Source organism: Limulus polyphemus, unplaced genomic scaffold (assembly GCF_000517525.1).
Source record: "Limulus polyphemus unplaced genomic scaffold, Limulus_polyphemus-2.1.2 Scaffold359, whole genome shotgun sequence".
NCBI classification, from domain to species: Eukaryota; Metazoa; Arthropoda; class Merostomata; order Xiphosura; family Limulidae; genus Limulus; species Limulus polyphemus.
In genome coordinates this window covers 428808-437647 of record NW_013665969.1, presented here as the reverse complement: position 1 = coordinate 437647, position 8840 = coordinate 428808, and the positions used below count along the sequence as shown (strand labels likewise).

The following is an 8840-nucleotide window of genomic DNA, read 5'->3' as shown; positions in this document are numbered from 1 at the left end:
CTATAGTCAGTGTACTATAAACTTTGAAAGCTATTACTGTGATTGTTATAACGCTTATGAATCGGAAAACTTCAGATATTTAACCAGGAATATTTACAAAGTTCGAACATTACAACTCATTTAACATAAATGGATTCTCATTGGACATTAGTACTTTTACGAAAACATTACATAACGTCACGGTGAAAAACTCTGTGTGTGTGACTGGTAAATAACGAAGGACAAAGCTAGCTAGCTTCACGTTAAGCGAATCGTACCTACATCAACTCGTAATTAACTCGCTCATTGTGAACCCTCGACAAGATATCAAAGAAGTTCCAGACTAGAAAGAAGACTTTATATTGCTTGTAAGGAAGGGGTATTAATATAGATGCTAAATATCTTAGATTTGAATATGCTGTTTGTGCATGCAAGTTGTGTTACGTATTAGTATTTCAAATGGTCTGAAATTGAGTTAACTTAAATTTAGTAGTTAAATTGTACTTTGAATTTAGTATTTAAATATATGCCGATATACATTCAGTTTATGATATTTGCCAACAAGATTGACACACAGTTTTCTTTTTCAACACAAATATGTTTGAATATGCACACAACAATATAATTTACAATAGCAGTTATTATTAATAGTTATTACTAACAATGTTTTATAAACAGAAGTTTCAAAAACCTATCTAATATCGGATTAGACATTTTATCATCGTCATAATAACTTGTATTCGGTATGGCATAGGCTCTACATTATCTCAGAATATGTTTTATTTAATTGTGGGTTTTTCATTGAAATAAATAATCTATAGGCGGTTCATAGATGTAAGCAAAAGATTACACTTGAAAATACGACGTTTAAATTTATTCCAATGATCTATTTAAACTAAATACGAAAAATATGCACTCAATGGAAATGGTGGATGGACATATTTGGCCCCGGAATTCAGACAGACTATGGATACTATTCATCATTTTAGATAAATCAATGGTATAACCAACTACTGCCAAGCAAATGCTACCCACACTATTACATCACCTTCAACAGCTCGCACTGACTGCTACAAAAAGGTGAAATGCTAACTGTAATTCTCTTCGTGTTTTATTCTATCCTCAGTTCAAAACAGTGTGAAACGTGATTATTTAGATTATACTACATAGTTTTCGCTGTAAATACCACTGAAGCAGTTAGTTTTTGCTTATATCTGAGATAAGCAGCTTTCAGGTTGACTTACTTTTGCCTTATTTCAATTTTTGTAATTTTCTTTGGCTGGTACAGCTGGAATTTTGACCGTTCTTGAAGAAGTCTGTCAATTATGATAAAGTTTGGCATTTGTTGTACTACAAATGTATATCCAATTATAATTCAATTGTCACTGCTGTATAATAGCCAGTCAGATAAACGATCGTAATAACTGTGCTCTCTTGGTTTGATTAGTTTGTAGTTAAGCACAAAGCTACACAATGGGCTATCTGTGCTCTGCCCACCACGGGTATCAAAAAATTCTTGATCTTAGTTAATTTTTTTTTGCTGACTAATCATGATATGACAATACTTTTTTTTGCTGACTAATCATGATATGACAATACTTTTTTTTGCTGACTAATCATGATATGACAATAATTTTTTTGCTGACTAATCATGATATGAAAATATTTGTTCTTGCTGACTAATCATGATATGAAAATATTTGTTCTTGCTGACTAATCATGAAATGACAACGTTTCTGTTCAAACAAGAACCTGATAAATCACACAATCAGTCTAACTTGTAAATAAATGGACTATTCTGCATACAACTGCGTGCATAGTTCTAATAAAGTGGAAACCAATTTTATTAATATGAAAAAAAAAACTTTTAAAATTCCCGAGGGAATAGGAAGCAGTTTTAGAATAATACGTTTTTTGAAGATTTGATAAGTTTAATATTTTCTGTAAATCGCCTAGTAAGTGCTTTATTTGAATATAAATGCATTTAAATCTGAACTGGGTTTGCTAAATGGTATTAAAATTAAAATTTGGGCGTGTCACAAATAAATGACATTATATCTATCTTTTTGCGCTTTTCAGCAGATTGAGATATCATTGCATGGGTTTGTTAGTTTACCTGTGAACTCTGTTTTGGAATGGACGTTAATTTACATGATAAAAGAACAACAATGAAAAAAATTGCAGCTTTTACTTTTATTAATAAATACTTTAGTTATTTAATCTATTGACGTAAACTATTTAGGGTTATCGAGTATTAATTTATCTTATTATTATTATTTTTAATTTTCTTCTTCCATTTTTGTGATAAACAAACTTCTATAATATATCTAAAACTTTAAAGTTTGATCACTTCGAAATATACATAATGTTTATTCAAGGAATATATTAGAATTATAGGAACTAATTATGCATCTTTAAAGTAAAAAAAAATATTACAATCAATTGAATTAATTTGTTCCTTCTAGTATTGTTAACACAGTACGTATTGTTATATCTTACGAGCTACAGCACAATGATGAGGTGTGGTGTTTTACTTGAGCACAAAGTCATTGAACTTCAAAGCACCTTTGAGACAGAAAATGTTCTGTGAATACTTTAAACATCTTTGTTTAGTACATTTTTAATATGTGAAAAGTCTTAGGTTCCAATCTATACAAAGATCATTTGTATATATATATATATATATATACATAATTTTTTAATATCTCGTGTGCATTTTATGTTTACGTAGTGCTTAAGTGAAATTTGTTCTCCGGTGAGACAGCGGTAAGTTTACGGACTTACAACGCCAAAATCCGGGGTTCGATTCCCCTCGGTGGATACAGTAGTTAGCTCAGAGTGGGTTTGCTCTATAAAAACAGACAAGACATTATATTTTCAGATACCATAGCCTTTTCGAATTCAGAAATTAAAAGAATTTACAAAATATGCTATATTATTTGTTCTTTAACCCTTCAAATGGGGTGGACATCATATGATGTTCGCGTAGGCGACTGCGTTTGATATCATATAATGCAAGCATTTTGCGCGCAACATTTGAATGGCCCGCCGCAAAAATTCGCAAAACTTTTCGCTTTGGGTGGTAGGCAGATTTATCCAAGCCGTAAACAAAGGGTTAACAATTACCAGTTTTTCAACATTTTTAACAAATGAAATTAACTATGGAAGTATAAATTAATATAAATTTCCAGGATACAAATTAATTTTTTCCAATTCAAGATTTTTAGACGATCTACAACTAATAGTGTAAAACAATGACACTAAAACCTAATCTTATATGTATTCGTTGCGAGTTTACAAATCTTTTAACAATTACTTTTATGTAGCAATATTGACAGCAAATGCTATGAAGAGATTTGATTATAGTTAATAATTTATTTTAAAATCTGGATACTAGTTTTTTATTTTGTTATTGAATTTCGCGCAAAGCTACACGAGAGCTATCTGCGATAGCCGACCCTAATTTAGCAGTGAAAGATTAGAGGGAAGGCAGTTAGTCATCACCACCAACAGCCAACTCTTGGGTGTAAAAAAGGCCTAATAGAACATATCTGCCTTTATGTATTCTGAAAATATTCTATACATTGGATTGTTTAGAATTATGAAGTGTAAGACCCCCCCCCCCCGAAAAGAAAAGACTAATAATATTGCAATGAAACAATAGTGATTCAAACTTGGGAAGTTAATCATGAAAAAAATACACGTCACAAACTTTAAAGGATAATAAGGTTTTTATACGTTTTTTCAACATTTCAAGAGAAAAACACAGAGAGACATTCAATATTGAGGAAACTAGTTCATTACAAATATCACAGGCAAACAGTACTAAGTAATGTCGAAAACTTTATTCACAAATAACAAAAAAACAAAATTAACAACAAAAAAGACAATATCTAGCTGCAAAAAGATTAAATAAACTAAATAATTAATATAAACAAACTTTACAAAATGAGTCTTAAGTAGCTGGTAAGCCCTTCTCTGTTGTGTATATAGCTTCTCTGCACCCATTCTTTATACTGCTGATGACATATCGAATAATTCCTGGATGGGAAAAGTTCTGAGCTCCTGGATAGTCGTAAGAGTTCTCTCTGTAGCAGGTATTACACATGCTCAAACGGATTTATGTCCGATAACTCAGCAGGCCAGTTCTGTACCTCTATTCCTTCACTCTGAAAAAAAATGCTATGTGATCCTGGCGGTGTGAGGACTGGCATTATTCTGCTGATACACGAGCAAAAGAGCGAAAAATTGATAGCAGGATCTCATTTACATAACGTACATTTTGCTGTAAGGGATCTTCCTTTACCATATGGAGGTTTGTATGCCACCCCAGACCACGATTGAGCCACCCCCAAAGGAATCATAGTGGACAATGTTACAGGCCGAATATCGCTCTCTTTCACGTCTCCAGACCCACACAAGTCGATCACTTGAAAATACACAGAATCTGCTCGCATTTGTGAACTGTACAGGAGTCCACTGCTGAAGGGCCCAGGTGACATGTTCCTGGACAAACGCCAGCCTGGCTGCTCTGTGGTTTGGGGTTAGTACAAGGCCTCTAACTGGTATTCTGGACCTGAACCCAGCCTTATGGATCATCTTCCTGACCGTTGAATACAATACACGAACTACAGTGGCTTGCTGAAACTCGTTCCTGAGGCCCCTAGCTGCTGGTGCGGTTTCTAAAGGCTACATTCTATTGATGTCAGTGTCTACTGTATCTGTAACCCTTTTTCGACCTTGGTCTGGTTTTATGGTGTATTCTCATGGTGTATCTGAGCAACATTTTACTAACCACAGATTGTGTGACCCTCATGACCTGTGCCAACTCAGTGTGGGTGCGGCCCTCCTGAAGGAGTGTGATGGCTCTGCAAACTTCAGTTTCAGTTAATTGGCTTTTAACAGCTTGCACACTCTTTGTAAAAGCCAATACTAACAATAACAACAACAAAAACCCATAAACCTATCATTAATCTATCAGTAAATACATTTCATAATCACTAAAACTAACCTTTTGTTTTGCAGAATTTGGGTCATTTCTCATAAAGGCCTATTATATAAGCAATCTTTAGTGCTCAAACTTGAAAACCGTAGATATGGTTAGCGTAATCTCCTACAATAAGCATGCTAAAAATGTTAATCTAAAAATTAAAAAAAATTTGCTTCATTATCCTTTAATTTTTGTGAGAAGTGTACGTTTGTGTCCCTTAAACATTCCTAAAGGCAATGGATTCAGGCTCAAGTTTTAAAGATGAATTTATTTCAAATATACATTATATTTTATAATATTTAATCAAATTCGTTATTTCTGACAACAAGCAAGTAAACCATATTAAGTGATTTCATACGGTACCTTTTTTATCGAAATAAATAAGACTAGTCGTGACCTAGAAGTTAACCTGCCGGGCTGCGGATTGAAGAGTATCAGACCCGTGCCGTGATGCCGCTATATATACTACATACTTTCAGCTGTGGGTGCGTTGTAAGTGTGACAGTCAATCCTATCATTCGGTTCAAAGTCAGGCAAAGCTTCTATGGCGGCGGCAGGTGCTACTGACTGGCTGTCTTCTCTCTGGTCAGCTATATCTGAACCCTATATATGACTTAGCTATTTAGCCCGATTACGTATAATGTACTGTTCGTGAGGAAAATATTAATATCTCTGTAACAATAAAATGTTATGTTTCTTATAATAAATTGAATACTTTTCAACAATAATGTGCTACACAAAATTGGTTTTATAAGAAGTTAAAGTATAGTCAACACTGGCAACAGCAGAACCCTGAAGAAAATAACACTTTCGTTAAGACATGGATGCAAAATTATAAACATCCTTATAAAAATATTAGCATTTACAAAATTAATGTAACTCTTAAGACTTTGACTGTTGAAAATTCAAGTTGAGATTTATACTGACGGAACTGATTGTCTTTTTCGTAAGCATTAGCAGGTGATACTAACTAAGCTATGATTGTTTGTCCAGTCTGATAGCTATATATGTATGAGTTAGATTTTATTTTTACACATATTAAAACGAAAGTAGGCTGATTACACGTGTAAATCGTTTTTTCTATCACGAATATGATGTTCTCAAATTTAAATTATTTTGTTCTAACTCTAAGTTTTATAATTAAATGAATCATTGATTTACATAATATAACGTTATTCTGGTTTATTTGCAGCTGAGTTAGTTTGTTTCATATAGAATTAAATACATTATTTCAACGATATTCTTTGAAGGTCACGGACCAGTTAGTGAAATGGATGTGTGAGGAGATGAAAAGGAAACACACAAAACAGAAACAAAAGAAAATTTGACAGGTTTGCTGATTGAACAAAGAGGACTTCCACGAATTACGATATCATCACTGTGGGTAGCCATAGTTCAAGGAATCTTATCCAATAAGAAACCATTGTGTAAACTTTGTTGCGATTCCAGAAACATACATTTCTCAGGCGTTGCTGGTGGTATAGAAATGGTTGCACAAACCCTCCCATGTGAAAAACGAGAATTCTCGAACACAAAAACTGCTAAAATTTACTATCTTTCCAAGAAACCAATACCAATCTAACCTCAGAGGAAACGAAAGCCTTGAAATTCTTGGAGAATTATAAGTGCATAGTCGTTTTCCCAGCTGATAAAAGTAATTCTACTTTTTCTTTGGGCAATGGGGGTTATTAAAGGAAATTACACCTCACACGGCTCGTATAATCTAATAAACTGGAGAGAGATCCAGCCATAGAGAGAGAAAAATCAGCAGGATTAAAAATCGTAAGCTGAAGAAAACCAAGGTCTTCTCAGAGGTTGCCCAAACATTAAGTGTAGCAGGAATCAAATCTTCTCAAATATAAGAATTCTCCAATACCCACAAACCAGAAATGCCACTCCGCCCTATCGTCAGAGCCATTCAGTCACCATGGTATGATATTGCTACATTCCTCGTTCTTATTCCATCATCACTAAGAAAAGACATTGACTACCGAGGCATCAACAAAGACAACTGGCATTCGAACTAAAAGGCTTTTAGATTCAATCCAACGATCCGTATTTTTTATGAACAAATAGAAGGTTTAGCAATTGGTTCCCCCTTATCATCTATATTCATTAATTTCTACAAGGAAAAATTTGAGCCCTTAGCCATCAAAACAACCACAAGAAGTCAAAGATGTGAAATCGCTACACGGACGATACCTTTGTGATTTAGCCACATGGTAAAGAACTTATTAATGACTTCTTGAATTACCTGAACTCGGTACATAACATCATCAAATGCTCCATCGAAATGAGAGAAAACACGAGCCTCCTATTCCTCTATGCCCTGATAATCACATATCAATAGCCTATCCACACGTACTTATCGGAAATAAACGCATACTGACAGGTATCTAAACTTAAAATCTAACAATCCAACAAGTAAAACTTTCATGCCTGTTCAACAGAGCTAAAAAGGTTTGCAATAATGAATACCTATCTGAAATATATAAACACCTCCAAATTATCTTTGAAGCCTATGGATACCCCCAAAAGATCAGCGTTCAAACATAAACAGACAATACCACAAGAAAACAGAAACAGAACTTCTAGCTAAAATCACCATTTGATTCTTCAAATAGGTTACAACGTCCAGAAAATATACAAGAAATTTGAAGTTCAAGTCAATTTGAAAACGAGACTGAAATTAAGAATCTTGTAAAAAATGTTAAACGGTCTTCAGAGTACCTAACTTCTAAAGGTGTTATATATAAAACTGAGTGTTCCTATGGATTATCTTATATAGGAGAAAGACACTTATTCGATGACAACGAACCCACTCTGAGACTAATAATGGTTGGAGACGGCTTGAATGGGTAATGAAGAAAAACTTTAATATAAGTTTAACATAACAGCAAATGTACAAATGTACCTGATGATGACAAAACCTTGTCGAAACGTTGTACATTTGCTGTTATGTTCAACTTATATTAAAGGTTTTCTTCACTACCCATTCAAGCCCTCTCCAACCAGTATTAGAAAGACACTTAGAACAAAGATTTAAAAACACTACAATGCAATAAGGTTAGTGACTCCCACTTCTTCTTCCGCTATCACTGAGCATGCATGGATACAGGCCACAGCGTAGGATACTGCGAAAGCAAAACAATTGATAAATGAAGTAACAAAATACTACAAACATAAAAGAAGCTCAACACACCAGAATTAGAACCACTACTTCCAACAGAGACTCAGGGACGAAGACCAACAATCTGTGGAATAAACTCATCAAAATTCGTCCAATCACCAAAAATGTTCATAAAAGCACTGAAACAATCAGAAAACACATCCGCTCGACCTATAAAGACAAGAGTACACAAGAGCTCTCCATCAAGAATGATATACAAGATAAAGACACAACAAAATCTACAAAACTATAGATCTGAAGAAAATATACGAAAGTGCATCGAAACGTCATCTCTACCAATAAAACATATTCCAAGTTCCTACAATACACTTTGTATACTTCCTCATTAACTCAGTAATTACTGTAAGATGCGTTCCTTGTGTCTTTAAAATGTAGCCTGAAATTCTAGATGAAGAAAACAGAACTCCAAATATCACAATTTTCTTTTTAACTTACAGCCTCGAATACAAACAATTTCAAAGAGTTCAACCATCATCCAAAAATTACCACGTTTATGAATACTTACTAATTTACACACAGAAGTTTTAACTCTCTCTTTATATATAGAGAGACAAGAGGAAGAAATATATTTTAGCATAAATGTAGCAATTAGATTTAAATATAGAGTACGATCGTGGTTTAAGTCGCTAAAGGATTGTTTGTTTGTTTTTGAAATTTCGCGCTAAAGCTAATACGAAGGGC

The 8840-nt window shown here is 33.7% G+C and overlaps 1 protein-coding gene across 2 annotated transcripts in view; it reads right to left on the bottom strand.

Moving 5' to 3' along the window:
• LOC106457669 (kin of IRRE-like protein 1) overlaps positions 1–8840 on the bottom strand; it is a 110263-nt gene that overhangs the window by 45217 nt on the left and 56206 nt on the right. The gene's annotated exons all lie outside the window — the stretch shown is intronic.